Source organism: Oryza glaberrima, chromosome 8 (genome assembly GCF_000147395.1).
Source record: "Oryza glaberrima chromosome 8, OglaRS2, whole genome shotgun sequence".
NCBI lineage: Eukaryota > Viridiplantae > Streptophyta > Magnoliopsida > Poales > Poaceae > Oryza > Oryza glaberrima.
In genome coordinates, this window is record NC_068333.1 from 5,136,429 (window position 1) to 5,159,780 (window position 23,352).

The 23,352-nt window shown below is 45.4% G+C and overlaps 1 pseudogene; it reads right to left on the minus strand.

Annotated features, from left to right (window-relative positions):
- Positions 1-3,006: 3,006 nt before the first annotated feature.
- LOC127782066 (probable LRR receptor-like serine/threonine-protein kinase At1g56130) lies at positions 3,007-21,751 on the minus strand (annotated as a pseudogene).
- Positions 21,752-23,352: the final 1,601 nt, after the last annotated feature.

Below are 23,352 nucleotides of genomic sequence, written 5' to 3' on the forward strand. Positions count from 1 at the left end.
CGCCTGTCACCGCCACCGGTTTAACCGCCGTGTCCCCACCGGTCTGACCGGTGCAATGCCACTGGTCTAACCGCCAATGTAGTCCCATTGGTTGGACCGCCGAACCTGAGCAAACACAAATTAAAGATCTCTCAAAATAAATTGAAATTTTATTACTTTTCTCTGTGTTTACAAAGTGCAACAACAACACTCAACTCTCTCTAAAATGATACCGGGAGGACCCACCCTCCCTCTCTATATATATAGCCGAGGTAGGCAGCCTAAAGTCATGAACCAACCTTATACAAGAAGTCATAATCCCCTATAGGAAACCTTCCCGTACAAGAAACAAACTTTACAAACTCCAATTGTACAAACTTTGGAATCCCCCCAAATTCGACTCCGCATCCCATACGCACAGAATATCTCCATCGTATGCCATATAGAATCTTCACCAACCACGTGCATTAATCTTTAGCCTAAGCATCCCGCATGATATCCTGATCGTTCGGACGTCATATTCTCCCAAGTTGACTCCTGATCCATCACCAGCAATACTCTCCTGAGGCATCAAGACCACCTACACATGCATCAACCAAGAACCATATCTGAGCACAAGTTCTCACCAGCTTGACTCATTGTTAGCAAACAACAGTATTACATACGCATAGTATCCATTTAGAAGTCATAAACATAAATTATCCACAGATATCCAACAAATCAACCCGCAACCAAAACCGACACAGAATCGGCAGGTCAGATCGTGGGCTGGCCGGTCTGACCACTCATGTACCTCTGGTCTGACCGGCTACCACAGCCCGGTCTGACCGGTCATTACCTGTTAGCAACAGTCCTTATAGATCACCTGAAATTTAATCATCTCCAAAACCACTTCGCCAATAATCTCCAAATATCAAAACCAATAATCTCATATACCAATTGTTCGTCACAGAATAAGAATCAAACACACTTTGATTTTACAATATTATAGGATCGTAAAGGGCCTTTCCCACCCTAAAAGCTAGCCATCGAGGTGAGGGGCTCCTCCACTTATATACTAGGTAATTCCCCGCGCTTTGCTGTGGAAATTCCTATGTAACTTTTAATATTTTTTTAATAATTGAGTTAAAAGTAAAAATTACATTAGTTAGTAACAACAAATAAAATTGGTTTCTCAAACTATGTTAAGAGAGAAATACATTTAGTGGACTCTGTATGAGATTGTAGATAAAATATGATATCCCACACTTTGATTATATGGATGAATATATGTTAAGTATTATAAAAATGATATGGATATTTATATGTTAAAAATATTGTGAAAAATAATGTGAAGGAAGATGATTGGATGCTGATTTGTAGAATTCAATGAATTATAGATGACGTTGCATGCTTGCACAAGTTTTATATGTAATTATTGCTAGTGGATGATGAGGTGGCATGTTTGCATGTTGAGTTTTAGGATTAGTGGGTTATATAACTTTATAGTAAGATAGGATTACGTCCCTTGCCCTTCCACAACCAATGTGGGACTATTCAGCAATCTCCCACTTCACACATTGGTATCCCTCAGCCATTCACCACCCCTTCATCGTTTCCCCACGATCCCTCAGGTATGCGGGCCCTGCAGGCACCCACGGTCCATCCGGCCTTCACACACTTTGTTACTCGGGCCAGAGATGTTGAACTAGCCAGACTCCAATACCAATTGTAGGATTGTAAAGGGTCTTTCCCACCCCAAAAGCTAGCTATTGAGGTGAGGGGCTCCTCCACTTGTATATTAGGTCCCTTGCCCTTTCACAACCAATGTAGGACTATTCAAGAAAAAATTTGGATGGTGTATCAAACTTGTACTTGAATTAACTTGGAAAACAAAATCGGTCTGTTGTTCTCATCGCCTTAATGATGGATATTTTTTTGTCTATTCATGGCAAAATATTTGTGTTCTCAACTTTGGCCTTAAAAATAATTACATGTTGTTCTAGCTCTATCCTAAGTCAAACATATCTATCCTTGACCATGAAATTTAGGAAACTCATATAGTTTAATAGCATGCGAGTTGTATATTATAAAAGTAATTCTCACAGTGAAATCTAAAAACAAAAATCTTGTTTTGTTAAACTATACGAGTTAATAAAAACTAAGCGGTCAAAGACAGTATTACAAATCCATTTTCACATATACCCCTTTATTTTTGCAAGCGGGCCAAAAGAAGGCCCAAATGTAAAAATTTATTGGATTCCCCCGGTTAATTAAAGTCGGGCTACGAAAATTTTTTTTTATAGGTGGACCTCCCAAGGTAACCGCATGCGAAAATATTCGGGCTCTTAGGGAGGTGCCTACGAAAATGGAAAAGGCATGCATGCTATAATAGAGATATTTTCGCAGGCGGTGGTATTTTAGTCGACCTGCCGCACCGATGTACACGTAATATAATAGGACGCAACCGACGCTTCCACACACCTGCTCGTTTTCCCTCAGCTCTCCTCTCCTAGTTCTTATCTCCTCGGCACCAAGGATGCCGCCTCGGCTCCTCTTCCCCCTCTCGTTAACGACGGATGGCAGCCTCGGGAGCGGCGGCGTCAGCGGACAACTCTTATATAAAGATCAAAATTAGATGGAGAGAGTATCATCTTAAGATCCTATCAGAAATTACATATAAAAGCACTTAAAATTATTGTGAACAAATTTGGTACTGTAGCAGTTCATCTGGGACGCCCACGGTAGATACTAGATAGGAAAGGTGATGATCCAACCCTAATAATGCCACTGCTGTTTTCCTGTCTTGGCAGAGGACCCAAGTCCTATTAAAATGTTTTTTTTAGCTTTATTACTCAATAACAGAGTCCTCTAGCTAACAAATTTCTCAACAATTTTTTATAGAATCGGAGCTTAATGTGTTCGAAAAACAAGTAAATACATTTATTCAATAAAACTACAGTGGCATACATGCCACTGGCATCTGCAAAATACAAGTACTGTTCTATAGATGAGCATGAAAAAAATTCAGAACAAGTAAATCCCATATATCTGTCGCAACTCAACAGAGCAATACACAACAATTCCATACGCATGAATAATGTCCCAAATTGCCACTTCAAACTAAGACCAGAAAAGTGGTTTGCAACTTATTTGCATTCACCTTCCATTCCACCGTATGTGACCCCGGTTATTGTGGGACAAGGGGTGTGAGGGGCGATCTCCCTCTGCTCTCTGAGCTCACCAGTAGTAGATCCGGAGTAGTTGGTACTGACATAGCTGGTATTCCCTCCCGTGAGTTGCCACTCAGTGATGTAGCTCGGCTTCGTCACAACCTCAGCCAATTCAATATCTCCGGTAAGAATCGCCATGACCTTGGACATTGGTGGTCGCTGGTGCGGTGACCCTTGGGTGCAGAGGAGTGCGGCATTGATGACTCTGAAGGCTTCCTCACTGTCGAACTCATTGAGTTTTGGGTCTACAATTTTAACTGCTTGCTCCCTTTCATACAGCCCCCAGGCCTATAAATCGACATACGCACATTATGTTTATAGTAGTTTCAGGGGTAGGATTAGCCAATGTGTTCTCTTGGATGCAAAGACCATTGATCAGCTTACCCATTCAAAGAGATAGATCTTGTCATGTTCAAGGGAATTGTCAGTGTTTGATCGGCCAACAACTGTCTCCAGCGCGACTACCCCGAATGCAAAAACATCAGCCTTTTCTGTCAAATGGCCTCTCATTGCATACTCTGGTGCCAAGTAGCCACTTGTAAAAGGTAAGATAAAGTTAAAACTATGTCAGGTTTTAAAAGTTAACTTATATGAAGATCAAGGGTGAGATGTTCATACAATGTGCCAGCGATTTTTGTGCTCATATGGGTCTTCTTCTCATCATAGAGCTTGGCAAGTCCAAAATCAGAGATCTTGGGTGTGAGATCAGTGTCAAGTAAAACATTGCTAGCTTTTATGTCCCTATGCACGATGCGAACGCTGGATTCCTTATGAAGATAAGTTAGGCCTCTTGCAATACCTAAAATGATCTCGAAGCGCGTAGGCCAGTCTAGGTTCAAGTTACTACGTCCTGAAGATGGAGGAATAAGGCCTTGAGAATTGAGTTGATGATATAATGCAAAAAAGATAAAAATCTTGAGAGTGCATGAAGCAAGATGCTCCTTGAAGGGTATGTGAGAAAGGGAGACTAGTTTGTGCCTTGTGATGAGCAGAACTGAACTTACCAAAGAGTGCTTGGTCTAAGCTTCCATTTTCGAGATACTCATAAACCAACAAGGGCTTGCTACTGTCAATGCAACAACCATGCAATTTCACAAGGTTTCGGTGCTGCACTGTTGAAATTGTTGCAACTTCTGTCACGAACTCACTTTTCCCCTGATGTGATGATTGAGAAAGTTGTTTGACGGCTATAACTCTTCCATCAGGTAGCTTACCCTGCCAAAGGAAGACCTTTGAGTTACAAACATATTATGATACCAATTAAGTGGGAAACACAGCTGGAATTAGTTCACAATAATGTAAATCTTCATAGGAAATTTTATGGAGTAAATCGGTGAAACCTCTAACCTTATAGACTGGCCCATATCCACCTTCTCCAACCATGTTTTGAGAACTGAAATTCTCTGTAGCTAACTTCAGCTCGGCGGTACTGAAAATATTAGGCCTTCCAGCCAGGTTGTATAGGTCTGTATTTTTCCAGAACAAAGAAAGATAATAAGTCATTTGAAATTTTGATGTTGAAAAGGTGCACTATTAAATAATACCTTCTTTCTTCCTTGCCACCTATCTTCTCTTTTTTATCAACAGAAAGATTCCAGCTAATGCTACCGATCCTAAAATTGATGCACCGATCACAATTGCAACAATGGCACCAGCTTTACTTTTCTTTTTTGGAACTCCATTTCTCATGGTTGGAATAAAATCTAGAAAAAAGGGTTTTAATAATAAGAATAAAATATAATCATCTAATGAAGTTAATTACTCAAGGATTGATCTTACTTGGGGTCACACTTATTGCAGAGATCATCTGTCCATAGTAACCTTGAGTGGGAGTGCAACAAGTGCCCTTGCCAGCCCAAAACAAATGGATCTCAAGGAAGTTTTTTGACACAGTTGTGTTGTATACTTTGTTAACTCTAGTAAAAGATTTTCCACCAGCTGTTTTCCTTATATCGAAGTTCTTTTCTTTCAGATCACCCTATGCAAATGCCATGTTGGAGAAGAGAATATTTTCAGAAAAATAAAAATAAGATAGTAAACGAATACTGCATATGCAACACATATTTACCTGTAAATATATGTCAAAAACTCTCCTCCCATTGCTTTTCCATGTCTGTGAGTCTGGATAAGCAAACTCTGCAAATTGAAGAAGAACATTGTAGTTTCCATTCTCAAGTCCTAGACCATAATATCTCAGTGATGATGGTGACATCCTTGTAGTCTGGAATAGTTCTGAATCCATGGCATTCTGAAACTGCTGGGAGCTATATATTAGGTAACTTCCATTTGGGGCTTCAGAGAATCTTCCTACATTGCTGACACCCCATCTTATTTGGTTGGTAACATAGTATGATGCAGCCCCAAGATTTGTAGAATCTACTTCATATATAGTATTATCAAAGCCTCTTATAGTTCTATTACTGCCACAGTCTACCGCGAAGGAATAGTCTGCAGTTAAGATATGCAAAATTGTAAACATTATTGAAAATCATGAGTCCTTTACTCCTTTAACTGCTAATGATGAAGTGAAAAGTTATACATTCTGGAGAACCGAGGAAACATGGAGTGTCTTGCTGGAGACAATTTAGTCCTGTGGGTAGAATGCTATGCATACAATGGAAAGTTGGAAACAAAGGCAAAACAAATTATGAGTAAGGTTTTGTCAAAAATAGATGCTTGCAAATGAAATTTGATAAATACCTATTATTGTTGCTACGAATATTGAACTTGTTTGCCACCAAATTCCTTGTACAGGATAAAACATGTAAGTTGTCAGTAACAACATCATACAATCAATACCGTGTTTTCTTATTTACCATACCTATAAGAACTTTCAACTTACAATTGCAAATTGCTCTGGGTAGCCCATGAAAGAAAGTTTCCAGTGAGTTGGTTGTATGAAAAATCTCTGTAAAATGGTTAAAGTTACTACATATCGAATGAATATATCATTGAAATGCTCAAATTAAATGATTTGCACTATACTACTATGTTCAATTGAATGGCGTACAAATTGTTTAATGAGGAGCTCTTCGCATCTGGCAAGCTTCCTGTAAGACTATTGTTCCCAAGAAACCTGAATTTTGAGGTACAGTTCAAGATGATGAAACATGCGCAGCAGCTTAAGGGGTGTTTTTATAGTGTAAAAACAATCTAGAAAGGAACTCCTTACAAGCATACAAGTTTGTCCAGATTGAGGATGGACTGAGTAACTTGGCCTGTGATATTGTTAAAGCTCAAATCCCTGTGCCATAGAATAGGAAAATTACTCGAATAAGCCTTCACATTAAACTATAATAAATAATAACTAACAGAATAGAAAAGTGATACTATGCCACAAAAAACATACAGCACGGTTAAATTTTCCAGCTTAGAAAAATCTACTCTTCTGATATTATCAGATATCTTGCAGTTCCTCAATATTCTGAAAGAACAAAAGTCCAAACTCAGAATGTGAGAACTTTTTCAGTAAATAAAACTGTAAGGTGTTTAAAACTGAAAAGCATGTTACATGCATACAGGATATTCAAAGATGTCAGGTTACTGACAAAGGCCAACGAAGAGCTCCCGTTTACAATATCACCAATCCGTCTGCATATGTATATTTAGGACATAGGTTATCATGACAAGCTTGGCATGCCCAACCATTGGGAAGCAAATTACTGAAGAAAAAAAGTACTTACAAGCTTGTCAAGTTGGTTAAATTAGAAAAGCTTGCTGGAATCGGACCTTGAAAAGAATTTCCTTGAAACCTCCTACAAGTTCAATGTAACAAGTATACTATATTTCAAAATCTTGTGTAGATCCGTTAAATATAGTAAAATGAAAATGTATACATTTTGTTGGATTTCTGTTGAGAATGATGATCAGGAAGTCAAAATTTTATTCTCCTAATTCAAATGAAAACAATACATGCAGAATTGTTCAATTGGTCTACTTTGTAGGATACAATACCACTGGTTATATTTAGAAGTTGGCAATATATCTTACAGATCTTGCAACATTGTCAAGCTCCCTATATAGTCAGGTATTTTCCCTGTGAAATCATTATCCGATGCCCACCTGCATGAATAAATTATACAGAATTTGAGCATATGGAAGCTCAATTAATACAAGAGATAGTTGTCTCTGTTACTGAGACTATACAGGGTCTTTAGGTTCTTAAGCTTTGAAAACGTCGAAGGGAATGGGCCACTGAAGCCAGAACTATCGATATACCTGTTATTGAAACATTAGAGTAATTATCATGTTCAACAATAGTTATATAGCTGGCCCCAATTTTAGTTCTATTAGAGGAAATATTTGGCAGTTAAACGGGGGGCATTTTACAATTGTCCGAGTTTGGTCAGGTTGCCCAAATCTTCAGGAAGTTCACCAGTAAAATTGTTTGATCCTATGCCTCTGAAACAAAATGAAATAGTTCAGGAGTGACACAATTTACTTGCCTGCGCTGCAAATAGTAGAAAAGAAAAGTGAAACAGTTTTCCTGATGATACACAATATTCATTATTTTCGGATTTCATTATGGTTCAAGTTAATGAAACATCACTTGAAAAGGGAAATTACGTTGTCTTGCCTAAGATATGAGTTATGCTTTTATTTTTGGAAATTCTCCTTGAGAACTTGTGCAATTATATTTTGCAGATATAGTTATACTACTTCAGGAGTGACGAATGAATTGTTGAGGAATAAGCCATGCAAGAAGGGATCTCATACAATGAGCGAAGATCCAAGAGTTTTCCAAATTCCTTTGGAAGTGATCCAGACAACGAGTTGATCGCTAAGGTCCTTTGTTTTCCAAAATAAAAAAGAAGGAAAGGGTTAGGAGAAAGTAGCAACAGATGGATTTGGTAGAAGAATTTATAATTTGAAATTAACTCTGACAAGTATTGCATAGCAGTCAATTTCCCAATGATTGAAGGTACCGGCCCTGTCAAGTAGTTTTGTTGGAGGTTCCTGAAACAACATAAGTACTAAGAAACATCAAGAAAATTAGCCAAACACGTACCATAAACTTGTATAGAACAACAGTTGAACAGCGTTTGATGGCGATATATATACATAATGTTCTTGACAACAAAGATAGGGATGTTACGAATTAGACAACATACAGGTTGGTTAGATAGGTGAGATTCTCTAGCTCTTGTGGTATCGGACCGACAACATCCAACGAATACACCCTCCTGCATAAACAACACGCGCGTCAGGAAAATTCCTTCAATGAGTGCATGACGATCACTAAATTAAGAAAAACTATGCGGCAGCATGTGCTTTGCTAGACGAATTGGCTGTTCTTGCAAGTTTCAAAATCCAATTCATCGTCACATCATATCAGGCCACTCCACGCTTGAAAGTACAGCCAGATTTTGGAGAAGTTCATGGCCCCCTCTCCTTTGCGCATTCCGTCGAACACCTGTGGTGCAGCCGGCGGAATCAAAAGGTTCAGAGTTACGTACAGCTTGGTGATGTGGCAGACGGTGCTGTCGTTGTAGGAGCAGTCGCACTTGATGCCCGGGTTGATGGTTTCGCTGTTATCGATGTCGGTCGTTTCGTCGATGGCGATGCCGCTGCAAGGGTCGCCGGTGATGTTCCATGTCGTCGGCGGCTTCGTGCCCCACCTCCCCAGAATCGCGTTCAGCGCCGCCACTGCATTCACATGTGCACGCACCAATCCATTTCTTCATGCAAAGACTATGCCCAAAAAAAACAGAGAAAAAGCAACTGCGCCAAAAAAAACATAAACATATCCTTTTCAGCAACGAAGCATGCACCAGGTTTGCATAATTGCACTACCGGTTTCACGGTTAAGACTTAAGACAAAAGGCAAATCTAAATGAAATAAGTTTACTTTGGTCCCTTTATTTGTCGCCCAGTCCGATTTCACCCCTCGGTCGCAAAACCGGTACGACGGATACCCCAACTTACAAAACCATTTAAATGATGTCCATCGGCAGTATTGTGTCTGGTTTTAAGTGAGGTGGGCAGGTGGCACCTACGTGTCTCCTTTTGACTAGGTCTTTTTCCAGCGTATCATTGACGTGACGCTTACGTGGCAATTAGATCCGCAAAAAAAAACCGTGAGACCCACATGTCGGTTGCACACACATATAATAAAAAAGAGTAAAGTGCATTGGCAGTCCTTAAACTTGTAGGGTTGTGTCATATAGGTTCCTAAACTCTTAAAATGCATATCCAGATCGCAGAACTTGTCAAAGTGTATCATCTAAGTCCCAAATTGACACATCCCCTCTAAGATCCTACGTAGCGCTGATGTGGCAATGCCACATGGACGTGACGTGTCCTTTTCTTTTCTTTTTATTTTTTGTTTTCTTCTCATTCTTCTTTTTTTCCTTTTTTTCTGCACGGGTCACAGAGAAAGGAGAAGAAAGGGAAAAAAAGAAAAAAAGAAAAAGGGAAAAATTTAAATGGGTCCCAATTGTCAGTCAAAATAATGCCATGTCATGTCCGTGTGGCATGCTACATCAATGCCACGTAGGATCCTGAAGGGGTTGTGGCGATTTAGGACCTAGATGACATACTATGACAAGTTCTGGGACTTGGATATGCAATTTGAGGGTTTAGGGAACTAGATGATATACCCCTACAAGTTCAAGGACCGCCCGTACACTTTAATAAAAAATGGTGGGAAAATGGTGGGCCCATGTGGACCCACACATCATCCTCACAACCCTCTTCTCTCTCTATCCCCTCTCTCTCCAGCCGGCTGAGAAAGGTGGGTGGCTCGGCCGGAGCGGGCGACGGTGTGTAACAGCCCTTCCTCCAGAACCGCGTAGCCAGCCCATCCGACGGGTGGGCCCACTTACACACACTACTCCACTTACACTTTCATCATCGCTTCGTGTAAAAGGGTTAACCCCGGAGTGATATGATTGGATGGCAGAGGCCTTATAAGTGCTTCCACCCTTGCCAAACCTAGCATGGTGGTACTAAACATGCGCACACAGCTCACATGGGCCACATAGGCCTCATCCTAATTGGGCCAGGATGTCACACGGTGGGACGAAGCGGCGGCAAAGCAAAGGGGCGGAGGCTACGTGGGGCGGAGCCGAAGGGCGAAGCGGGGCAGGCAGTGGACAGGATGGGTGACGGGAGGGGCAGTGCTGCGGCAGCCAGAGCAGGCCGGCCGGTGGAGTGGTGAGGACCATCATCATCAACCGCTATAGCACTCGCCACATCTATCATGCTCGCCGGTGACCGCTCGAGCAGGTAGGAGGGGCGGAGCGGCCGAAGCAGCGGCAGGACGCAGCGGAGTAATGGGGCGGAGCGGCGGCGAGCGGATGCCGTCACGGCCGTCAACCTTGCCAAGGTGGGAGAGGAGCGGCGGAGCCGGGTAGGAGAGGAGACACGAGCGGAGAAGCGGAGGATTCGACGGCGACGACGATGACGTCGAAGCGGTGTGCACGCACAAGGCGCTCGCACTGCTCAACTACGCAGTCAAGTCAAGTGATGCTACTCTGGCCATCGGCTGCTCCGCCCTGCTCGTAGCCCCGCTCCAGCCGCCGCCCAACCCACTTCGCCGGCTAGCCGCTACCCACTCCACATGAGAGAGAGGAGGGGGGAAGAGAGGATAGAGAGAAGAGGGTTGTGAGGATGACATGTGGGTCCACATGGGCCCACCATTTTCTATTATTTGTGTGCGCAACCGGCATGTGGGTCCCACGGGTTTTATTATTTTCCGCATCTAATTGCCACGTAAACACCGCGTCAATGACACGTTGGACAAAGACCTAGTCAAAAGGGGCCACGTAAGCGCCACCTCAATCAAAACCAGACACAATACTGCCTAGAGATCTCATTTAAACGGTTTCGTAAGTTGGGGGACTTGTTGTACCCAGTTTTGCGGCGAAGGGATGAAAATCAGACTTGGTGACAAATAGAGGGACCCAAAGTGAACTTATTCCAATCTAAATATGGCATCCGTACTGTTTAGTGCACAGTTTACTTTTTAGCTAGACAATTACTCCCTCCATCCCAAAATAAACCAACATAAGATGAGATGCGATATTACCTGATGTAATAAATCTAGACAGGTGTTTGTCCAGAGTTATTGTCTTAGATAATGTCATATCTCATCCTAGATTCGTTTATTCTATGACATAGAGAGTATATCTTATAAACTGGGTATTATTTTTACGATCCGATTACACGTTATATTTGTTTTTATCAAATCTTTATAAGAAGATATTACACGATTATATTATGATAATATATATACATGTTGTAAATTACCTTTTATCATATCTATAAAAATAAATTCAATAAAGTCTAAAAGTAATTTACATAAATTATAAAAGTAACTTAACACGAAATAAAATTAATTTATCATGGTACTAAAAGTAAATCATTTGTGAGGGTAAAAAATATAAGTCTATCTAAAATTAAACTTAATCAACACAAATCACAGAACTAACTAAAACAAGTAACATTACATAAAAAAAAAACTAAAACAACATATTCACACATTCTGAATGCCTAAAAGGTAAATCATTTCAATCTAAAAGTAATTTTAGATAGACTTATATTTTTTATCCTCACAATTGATTTACTTTTAGTACCATGGTAAATTAATTTTATTTTGTGTTAAATTACTTTTATAATTTATGTAAATTACTTTTAGAAAAAGTGACATATTCGCACATTTTGAATGCCTAAAAAGTAATTTATTTCAATCTAAAAGTATTACGTATATGATAAAAGTAATTACACGTATAATAAAAGTAATCCACCGCCGGTCCACGGGACCGACGGCCTAGATCGCCCTCGGGGCCGATCGGACGGGCGGCGATAGAGGCGGCCGCCAGGCTCGGCTCGGCATCAAAGCCGGCCGGCCGGCCAGGGCTAGCGGCGACGGCACGCGGCTGACGGCGACGGCGACCGGCGGCACGGGAGGCGGCGGCGGCGGCCGAAGGCGACGGCGCGCGACTTGAAGCGGCGGCCCGGCACTAGGAGGGGAGGAAGGGGAAAAGAGGGGAGGGATGCCTCACCGAGGGTGGCCGGCGCGGAGGAAGACGACGGCGAACGGCGACGACGAGCCACGGGAGGACGACGGCAACCGACGGACGGGATTCGGGGTGCCCTAAGGAAGGAGAAGAGAGAGATTAGAGGGAGAGAGATGAACCACGGCGATGGGAAACCATGGCCGAAGGCGGCGGACATGGCGGCTCTCACCGTCGCACGGTGAGAACGGCGCTCCGGCGGCGAACCTCGACGAAGGAGGGGTGGACGGGGTGGATCTCGGCCACGCGAACCCGACGGCGGCGACGGTGCGGTGTGGCGGCGAGCCTAGCGGCGGCTAGCGGTGGCCGGAGCGACGGGAAAGGCGGCGGCGGGTGGGGGCACGGCGCGGGAGCGATGGGGAGCACGAGGGGGTTCGGCGAAATGGGGAAAAAGAGAAAGGGGGCGACGGCGAAGCTTAAATAGGGAGAGAGGGGAGGCGGACGTGGCCGGGAGAGGCGGGAATCGCCGGCCAACGTGGGGGAGTGGGAGAGGAGAGAGAGAGGCGGGATTCGAAAATCGAATCCCGGCCATCTCGGGCGCGGGCGCGGGCGGGAGAGAGAGGGGAGGTGGGCGCGGGAGGCGCGGCGCACGACCGGGGCGGCCGACGTGGCCCGGAGGGGGCGGGACGTGGGCGCGGCGGCGGTTTCGGCGGTGGTGGCGACGTGGGAACGGGCGGCCGGAGGAAGGGGACGACCCCGACAGGTGGGGCCCACCTGTCGGCGTCCCGGGGAGAGAGGAGAGGCGGGCGGCCGGCCCGCGCGGCTTAGCTGGGCCTCGGCCTTCGGCCGGCCCAGCGGGAGGAGGGGGAGAAAAAAAAGAGGAATGGGCCGGCGGCCCATTCAAAGGAAAAAGAGAAAAGAAAAGAAAGAAAAAGGAAAAAGAAGGAAAAAGGATTTTTCCTGGGATTAAAATTGCATGTGCTCAATTTTAATTGGTTAAAATTATTTCTAGGGCTCTGAAAATTCCACTAAAAATCCTGTTAGTGAGTTTTGACATGTAGAGCTCTAGAAAAATTCCACATGCCAATTCCGATTATTATTTGCATTAATTTATTAAGGTTTTCTCTTGATTTACACAAGTATTTTCTTGAGACCATTTATAACTTCAATTTAGGCTTGGGAAAGAACTTTCGGGTGTGACAAATATGTTGACACCAATAACTTTGCGGAAAGACTACATTTATTTTTGAAAATATTAATGGAATCCATTTACGTACCAAATTGCCCAATTGGCTATGACTGCCACTGCACCTACTGGCACTGCTATCATACTATAGCTTAGCTACTGCATTACTTCCTCCGTCCCTTAATATAAGAAATTTTGATATTTTGGTTGCACTGTTTGATCATTCGTTTTATTTAAAAAATGTTAGAATTATTATTATTTTTTTCTTACTTTATTATCCAAAGTACTTTAAGCATAACTTTTCGTTTTTTTATATTTGCACAATTTTTTTTAATAAGACGAGTGGTTAAACAGTATAAGCAAAATGACAAAATCCTCTTATATTATGGGACGGAGAGAGTATATTTCTGCAACTGATGAGAGTTAAACTACTGTTAACTAATTAGTTCCCTGTTATCACGAAGGAACCCTCCTCGCATCCGATCCAGATTTGTTGTTCTAGCCAGTGTCACATCTCCACATAGGCTGATTTTTTTTATAGAGGAAGTATATATTACAGATAGCTCGGAATCATCGTGTGGGGTGATTTTTTTATTTCGGAACTGTTTTGATTGTACACCTTTGATTGTAAAAAACATGAGCACATTTCACAACCGTCACTACTAAACAAATGATTTTTCTAGACAAGCACCACAATAGGTTGTAGACGGCCTATAAGTGCCGGCGTCTGTAAAAATCGACTCATTTTCGCATACGGCTCCTTAAAAGTCCCGTGTGCAAAATTTTATTTTCGTAGACGGCCCTCTTAAGCAACCGCACGAGAAAATATGGCTATTTTTCTAGACAGGCCTCTTAAGCGACTGCACAGAAAAATATATTTTCGCGGACGGGCCTTTTAAAGATCCACCCAGAAGTCTGAGTTACCTCCTATTTCCATCTCAGCGTATTAAAAAAAAATTGAAACCTTACTTGTGAGTTCCTCTCTCCCCTATTTTATTCTCACTTCCTCCCCTCCTTTCATTCTCACCTCCTCTCTCTCTCTATCCCTCACTCCCTCGTAGCAGCGGGAGCGGCCGATGGCGGATCCTGCGGCAACGGCGATAGCGACGGCGGGGGGTGGCGGGCGACGATGGTAACAGCGGCAGTGGGCGGTGGCCAGCTTGGCACTGTCGCCGACAAGGAGGCGCACGACCGGGAGCAGGCGGTGAGGCCGCTAATGAGACGGCAAATGGGAGGGGGCGGGCGACGACTGGGAGCGGGCGGCGGCGGCTCGACGTGACCTCGGGCGATGGCCGGGAACGGGCGGCGGCGGCTAGGCACGACATCGGGCGGCGCCACAGCCGCCGACGAGGCAACGACCGGGAGCGGCACCATCCCCGTCACTCGCCCTGCGCTGCCGACAAGGAGGAGGAAAAGGAGGCGGTCGGGAGGAGGAGGATGAGGAGGTGGCTCGATCTGCCGCCGCTATGAGGACCAGATCCGCGCCGCAGCCGCCACTGGGATGCTAGCGTTTCAGTACTTTTGCAACTTGTTTTTGGATTTTTATTTTTGCGTGTGGACAACATAAGAACCCGCACACGAAAATAACAATTTTCATGTACGGGTGCGCCTCCCGCAAGCAAATATATTGACTTTTGCTGACCCTATAGTACGTGCGGGCTGTGCTACCACACGCGAAAACCTCTTTTGGGCTGTCTGCAAAAAAAAAATCACTTTTGAATTAGTGCGTCCTAGATATAGAAAGAAAATAACATATTGAACTTATTAAGCACAGTCCAGTGTGATTATATATTCTTGCAGTTAACGAAACTTGCGTGCTCGTATTTTTCCTAAAATTTGATCTTAATTTAAAGTGTACCCTGCTAGCTCTATGTAAAGCTAGCTAGCTAGGCCTCTAATAAGACATGTGTCTGTAATTTGGATATACCCACGTACTTTCCTCCGTCCCTAAATATTTGACGCCGCTAATTTTTTTAAATATGTTTGACCGTTCGTCTTATTAAAAATTTTAGGTAACTATTAATTATTTTTCTATCATTTGATTCATTATTAAATATACTTCTATTAATTCTTTTCCTATCATTTGATTTCATTGTTAAATATACTTTTATATATATATATAATTTTATATATTTCATAAAAGTTTTTGATCAATATGACGAACGGCAATGGCATCAAGTATTTAGGGACGGAGGGACTGTATGACTCTGAGTCTAATGTGTAAGTGTAGGTATGCGTCCTAGACGATCGAACTCGGAAAAATAAAATATCACACCGGCCACAAACGGATATAAATCTTAATTATGGCCATATGGCCAAGCCCAGATGTCACGCCGCTAAAGTATGTAAGTGGCCAAGTGGGACATGTCTTAATTTAAGGCTCACGATATCACTATAGTTATTATAGAGAAAACTTATGCATCTGACTTATTTATTTAATTTCTTACTGAATATGAATATGAAATGAAACTAGCATGCCATTTACATTCAGATTTTATATTACCATTTTAAATTTCAAAGTAAAAACCGGTCCCTGTAGGTTTTCCAAAAACTAGCAAAAACAGTTCTGTGCAAAACTGCTCGGATTCACAAACCGGTGTCCAACGGTTTCATGGAAACCAATAAAATTCCATATAGTTTTCAATCGGTATATATTGCAAACATTGCATAATTAATTTCATCCCTGCTGGGGACATCGATGTGGCCAGATCAGTAATCTATCAGGTCGGGGGTCAGGAGGCCCTCGTCCACGCCCGTCATCTTCCGAATACTCTCTTCGTAAAAAAATAAAATCTATGATTGAATGTGACTAGCTAGTAGTATATATAATAAATCTAGATAATTTAAACAGATTTATAGATATATATATATATATATATATATGCAGATTAATTATATTATGAACTCTAGATTTATTTTAGCAGAGAAAGTACGTTAAACACAAAGGTAATTATAGCATGGAGGCACTGCAAGCTGGGACTATGATACTTTGGCTGAGTTTAGTTTCAAACTATTTCTTCAAACTTTCAACTTTTCTATCACATCAAAACTTTCCTACATACATAAACTTTTAACTTTTCCATCACATCGTTTCAATTTTAACTAAACTTTTAATTTTATTTTAGCATTAACTAAACACACCCTTTAGCTAGTAATCCCATCGACGACCTGAGGGTTGACGCGATGGTGTGCATGCATGTGTGATACTATCAAATTAATTAACGAAACGACATTACATGGCGTACGGCTATGTTTGGCCGCGTAACGGGGAGTGGTTAGTTGTAAGGAGGCTCTCTTGGGCTCTTGGCTGTGTTTTGCATGACTATGCAACTAGTTTTTTTAAGCTATATATATTTAATATTTAGTTTTTTTAAGCTATATATATTTAATATCTTGTGTAGGTGTTCAAATCTTCGATGTGATAGGATGTAAAATTTTAGTGTGGGATCTAAACAGGCTCATAGCTACCTCTCGTACACTTCAACAAATATACTTTGTATTGACATTTTTCTAATACGATAGAGACATTTTTAAAATGCCCTCTTGTACACTTAAAAAAATATATCTTATAAAGACATTTTTCTAATGCTATAGAGATATTTTTAAAATGCCTTTACAGTGCTATAGAGATATTTTGAAGAGTGTCTACGAACTAAGAGGTATTTTATAAAGTGTCTCTGTGCAAATAGAAGCACTTTGTAGAGATATTAATATGTTGTAATAACTATAGCAAATCAATATAAAATATTATCCATTACCAATCCTTGAACTCATAACCTCATGAGTTCACTATTTTTATCTTCAATGCACTAACCATCTCCACCTCATATAATTACATGTAAATATGTGATTTGTGTTACTTATATCTAGTTACGTGATATATTTTAATATTTGGAAAAATGCCTTTATATCGTTTTAAATGCCTTAAGAAAATACCTTTACATATGAGCAAATTTTAAAGTGCCGAAAAGATGTCTCTACAAGATAAATTTAATAAAGTATACTAAAAATGTCTCTAAAGTGTTTCTAGAGTAAAAATATTTTAGGCGATTTTGAAAGTGCCTTAAAAAATGTCTCTAGACTATAAAGCTTTAAAACTTAGAGGTATTTCGAAAATTGTCTCCATAAAGAGTCTCTTTATAAGGATTTTGGTGTAGTGGTACTACCATGAGCCATGGGCACTGCAGCTAGCGACTCTTTAATTTGTTGAAATACTTTGCTCACTAGGTCAATCAATTAATGACGACATGACTCATCAGCTAGTTGAATCATATCAATCCGATCGACGACTTGACCCCAGGGCCAGATGCATGCATGTACTGTCCTACATTGAGAAAGACAGAGCTGTAACCGCAGCAACACGTAGTGAAAGGATGAATTAATTAGTTTAGTCAGTTGATCAACTTCTTCAAGCAGACGAACATGAAGGAAGTATTTAATGAGCAATTAGGGGAAATGGATTCTAATCCCTCCATGGGATATGTTGCCTTTGTTGAATTTATAAACACATAATGATTTAATTTATTCTATAAATAAAATATGACATTAATTATAGTTGTAAACTAGTATGAACGTATCATTAGATTTACACATGTAAACTAGATAGTAAAATATGAACATATCAAATATGTGTAACATGTTAAACACGTACCGAGGGTACCGGAAGACCGGTTGCTCAGCAGGAATTACTCGCGGTTGCGGGCGTTGACGACGGCGCTCAGCACGCAAGCGAACAAGAAGACGAGCCGTTGTGGTTGAACAGGGAGTAGTCACGCAAAAACCTTATTGCTACCTTCTCCCGATGCAGGACGCCGAAGGCAGAGATTTCGGAGACTTGCTTTTCCGATCGCCGGTACACGCCACGACGAGCGGGATGGAGTAGACTACGAATGACGGTATAGTATAGAGGAGCAGGCAAACTCTAGATTGATTTCGTATGTAGCGTGGAGGCGGCGGCTCAGCTTATATAGAGATATCAAGACGTATGCATGATCTCCGCTCCACGTAATCGAACCAGATAAGTCGCGCAAAACTTATCCGGACTCCACGCTATTTCACGCACCGGATTTTTCGGAGTGTTTCCAAAACAAAAAAAATCCAAATTTCCCACAGGAAAACAAAACTGCATCTGGGTGAGGAACCAATTTTGGCGAACCATTCGACGCGTACGTCATGCACACGCACGCCTCACCTGGCATGCCAGGCGAGGCAAGCGCGCACGTGTTCCCCCTCTTCTCTCCACATCACATGATTTAAGTGGCTAGGAGAGCATGCTCCCTTATAAGGAGGTCTCTCTCTCCTAGAATAAGCAAAGTGGTACTGAGCTCCAAATCCATGCCATCCCATGAGGTAGGCTTTTGTGATTTTCCAAAGAATTAATCTTCGAATGGGTAAGGCCCATCTATTAATTCTAACAATCCCCCACCAAATCTCAAAATCCCCCTGAGATTTGCCTTTTTCATTGTATTGTTTATATACCATTGATTTGATGGAGACCGATTAAGGTTGAACATCTACCTAGAACTCCAAGCTATACTTACTCACAACCCGAACAATGGACTACGCCTTGAATTGCAAGTCTTGTGCAAGCAAGTTTCACTCAGAGTCTGATCTGGTACTAGACCGTCAATAGACTACCCCTCGGATGGAGCGTATAAGTCATACTCCTTGGTCTATTAGTAAGCTTCCTAGAAGATTCACCCAAAATCTCCATAGACTGCGACCAATAGTCAAGCCTCGATATGAACCGACTTAGGGCAGCCATGCATCCGGTGACACACTGCACATCCCTAAGCTTGCTGGGCGGGCGCATCCTCTCTATCACGCGTATCTTCTCGGGATTAGCTTCTATGCCTCGTGACGAGACTAGAAACCCGAGAAGCTTGCCCGCTGGCACACCGAACACACACTTTTCGGGGTTCAGTTTCATGCGCGTGGACCTAAGGTTATCGAAAGTTTCAGCCAGATACTGAAGCAACGTATCTTGGTGGCGCGTCTTTACCACCAAGTCATAGACGTAAGCCTCAACATTGCGCCCTATCTGATTACTCAAAGTAATGCGAGTCATGCGTTGAAAAGTAGGACCTGCATTCTTTAAACCGAAAGGCATAGTTGTATAACAAAAGGTGCCCACAGGAGTAATGAAAGTAGTTTTTTCCTCATCTTCCTTAGCCATGCGAATCTGATGGTATCCTAAATAAGCATCTAGAAAATACAAAAGGTCGCACCCCGCAGTGGAGTCGACTATTTGATCTATGCGTGGTAAAGGGAAGGGATCCTTGGGACATGCCTTGTTGAGGTCCATGTAGTCGATGCACATCTGGAGCTTGTCGTTGGCTTTCGGGATGACCACCGGGTTCGCCAACCACTCTTGGTGGATGACCTCTCGGATGAAGCCGGCCTCCAGGAGCCGCGTCACCTCCTCGCGAGTGAAGGCTTGTCGCTCCGGGGCCTAGCGTTGTACCTTCTGCTGGATGGGTCGCGCATCCGGCCGCACGGCGAGACGGTGCTCGATCACCTACCTAGGGACCTCGGGCATGTCCGACGGTTTCCAAGCGAAGACATCGGAGTTTGCCCGCAAGAAGGAAACGAGCGCGTCTTCCTATTTGGCGTCCAAGTTACCGCCAATCTTGGTGGTCTTGGACGGATCGCCACCAAGGGCTATCTCTTTGACGGGCACCTCGTCGCCCGAGGTGATCTGCTTCTTGGAGGCGTGTGACGTGGAGGCCTCCGGGGCTCTGCCGCCCTCCTCTGGCCTAGAGGCCGCCGCCAGGGTGTCGGCGCGCTGCTCTGTGCAGGCCAGGGCGATCTTCACATCGCCGCAGATGGTGATGGGGCCGTTGGGGCCCGGCATCTTCAGATGGAGGTAGGCGTAGTGGGTGGCGGCCATGAACTTCACCAACGCGGGCCTTCCCAGGACCGCGTTGTAGGGCAAATTTAGGTTTGCCACATTGAAGTCCAGCCGCTCACTGTGGAAGTTGGTGGGGTCGGCGAAGGTGACTGGGAGCTCGATGTGACCCAGAGGCCACGTGTGTCCCGGCGTCATGCCGATGATCGGCAGCGACGGCTGAAGCTTCATCCCTGGGGCCTTTATGGCTTCAAAGGCCACTGGCGAGATGATGTTCAGAGCCACCCCGCCGTCGATCAGGACGCACCACAGCTTGACGTTGTACACGGTCAGGGAGACCACCAACGCCAACTTCCCTCCACGGGCAAGCACCGTGGGGTGATCGCTCTAATCGAAGGTGAGCTTCACCTCCGACCAGCGCGCCCGGCAGGTCACCTCGTGGGTTGGGGCCGCATCGAGAAGTTTTCGCTTCATGGCCTTGAAGCTGCGACGGGAGGCGTGAATGCACGCCCCTCCATCGAGGGTGGCGACGGTTTGCTGAGGCTCCTGGAATTCTAGGTCCTCACTGTCGTCATCTTCATCGGTGGGGACCTTTTTCTTGGTCTCCCCTTGCCGGTTGCCGGCGGAGGTCGCGGGGGCCTTGCCCTCCCGGCGACTCTGCCGCCTCTCCTCATCGGTCTTCCTGAAGCGCTCGGCCAAGTTCTTGACCGTGCGGCAATCAGCAAGGTTGTGCCGATAAGTGTTGTGCACCGAGCACCACTTGTCCGCCAAGCGGCTTTCGCCGGGGGTGGTGGTGCTCGGCTTGCCGCCGCCGGCCTTCTCCTTTCGCGGGGGCCGGGAGGCACCATCCGTGGCAAGGACGTGGCCCTCGTCATCGGAGCGGGCCGGCTTCCTCTTCTTCCTCTTGTCCCACCGCTTGGAGCGGGAAAAAGGCTCGGGGGCAGCCGCAGCCGCTGCGCCAGAGCCAGTGGAATTCCAGGCCCATGCCTCCTTCTTCCGAGCCACCTTATCCGCCAGCTGGAAAAGCTCGGCGGTGGTCTTGGGCTCCTTGGAGGCAATTTTTTCGAGCATGCGGTTATGCCGCACGCTGTCCCTGAACGCATAGACGACCGCATGTGCTGGTATGCAGGGGATAGTGTTGCGGACCTAGCAGAAACACTGTATGTACAACGTGCAGGTCCGCCTCCTCTCCCGGGCGAGGGTACGTGCCCTGGAAGTTTGTGACAATTTGCTGGCATAGGTCCTCCCAGGAGTAGATGGAGTCAGGGGGCTGGGTCATGAGCCAGCCTCGCGCCTGACCCTTGAGGGCCATGGGAAAGTAGTTTGCCATGACCCGGTCATCGCCCCCCGCAGCCTCGATGATCGTGGTGTAGATCAGGAGGAACTCGGAGGGGTTGACGCTGCCGTCATACTTCTCGGTGAGGTTGGGGCGGAACTTCGGGGGCCACCAGACGTTCCGGAGACTCGCCACGAAGGCCTTGCACCCCGCCGCACTGGACGGGGGTGTGAGGGGCTGGCCGCCTCGCGCGGGGGGACGCGACACTCCGGATGAGGAGGCGCCCTCCCCCATGCGTGCAGCACGACGCTCATCCCTGCGGCGCTCGATGTTGATTCGAGCGTCTTGCTCCCCATAAAGACTATCGTGATGAACTCGGCTTCCTGAGGGCCTCGACGATGTCTAGGCTATCGATCTTCGTGAAATCATGGCCGACTGTCACACCCCAAAGTTCTTTCCCAAGCCTAAATTGAAGTTATAAATGGTCTCAAGAAAATACTTGTGTAAATCAAGAGAAAACCTTAATAAATTAACGCAAATAATAATCGGAATTGGCATGTGGAATTTTTCTTGAGTTCTACATGTCAAAACTCACTAACAGGATTTTTTAGTGGAATTTTCAGAGCCCTAGAAATAATTTTAACCAATTAAAATTGAGCGCATGCAATTTTAATCCCAGGAAAAATCCTTTTTCCTTTTTTTTCCTTTTTCTTTCTTTTCTTTTCTCTTTTTCCTTTGAATGGGCCGCCGGCCCATTCCTCTTTTTTTTTCTCCCCCTCCCCCCCGCTGGGCCGGCCGAAGGCTGAGGCCCAGCTAAGCCGCGCGGGCCGGCCGCCCGCCTCCCCTCTCTCCCTGGGACGCCGACAGGTGGGCCCCACCTGTCGGGGTCGTCCCCTTCCTCCGGCCGCCCGTTAACACGTCGCCACCACCGCCGAAATCACCACCGCGCCCACGTCCCGCCCCCTCCGGGCCACGTCGGCCGCCCTGGTCGTGCGCCGCGCCTCCCGCGCCCACCTCCCCTCTCTACCGCCCGCGCCCGCGCCCGAGATGGCCGGGATTAGATTTTCGAATCCCGCCTCTCTCTCTCCTCTCCCACTCCCCCACGTTGGCCGGCGATTCCCGTCTCTCTCGGCCACGTCCGGTTCCCTCTCTCCCTATTTAAGCTCCGCCGTTGCCCCCTCTCTCTTTTTCCCCATTTCGCCGAACTCCCTCGTGCTCCCCATCGCTCCCGCGCCGTGCATCCACCCGCCGCCGCCTTTCCCGCCGCTCCGGCCGCCGCTAGCCGCCGCTAGGTTCGCCGCAGCACCGCGCCGTCGCCGCCGTCGGGTTCGTGTGGCCGAGATCCACCCCGTCCACCCTCCTTCGTCGAGGTTCGCCGCCGGAGCGCTGTTCCCACCGTGCGACGGTGAGAGCCACCATGTCCGCCGCCTTCGGCCATGGTTTCCGATCGCCGTGGTTCATCTCTCTCCCTCTAACCTCTCTCTTTTCTTCCCTTAGGGCATTCCGGACCTCGTCTGCCCGTCGCCGCCGTTTGCCCGTGGTCGCCGTCGCCGTTCGCCATCGTCTTCCTTCACGCCGACCACCCTCGGTGAGGCTTCCTCTCCCCTCTATTCCCCTTCCTCTCCTTCCTAGCCGCCGCTTAGCGCCGCCGCCTTCGCGTCGCCTTCGCGCCGCCGCCTCCGCCGCCGTTTGCCGTCGCCGGCAACGCGTGCGTGCGCGCGCCGTCGCCGTCACCGTGGCCGGTCGGCCGGCCTTGAGCCGAGCCGAGCCGGGTCGCCGCCGTTCGTCCGATCCGCCCCGGGGGCGATCTGGGCCGTCGGTCCCGTGGACCGGCGGTGGACCACCCGCGTGGTCCCGGTCCACGGTGGACCGCCTCCCCTTTGAGCCGCTGCCGA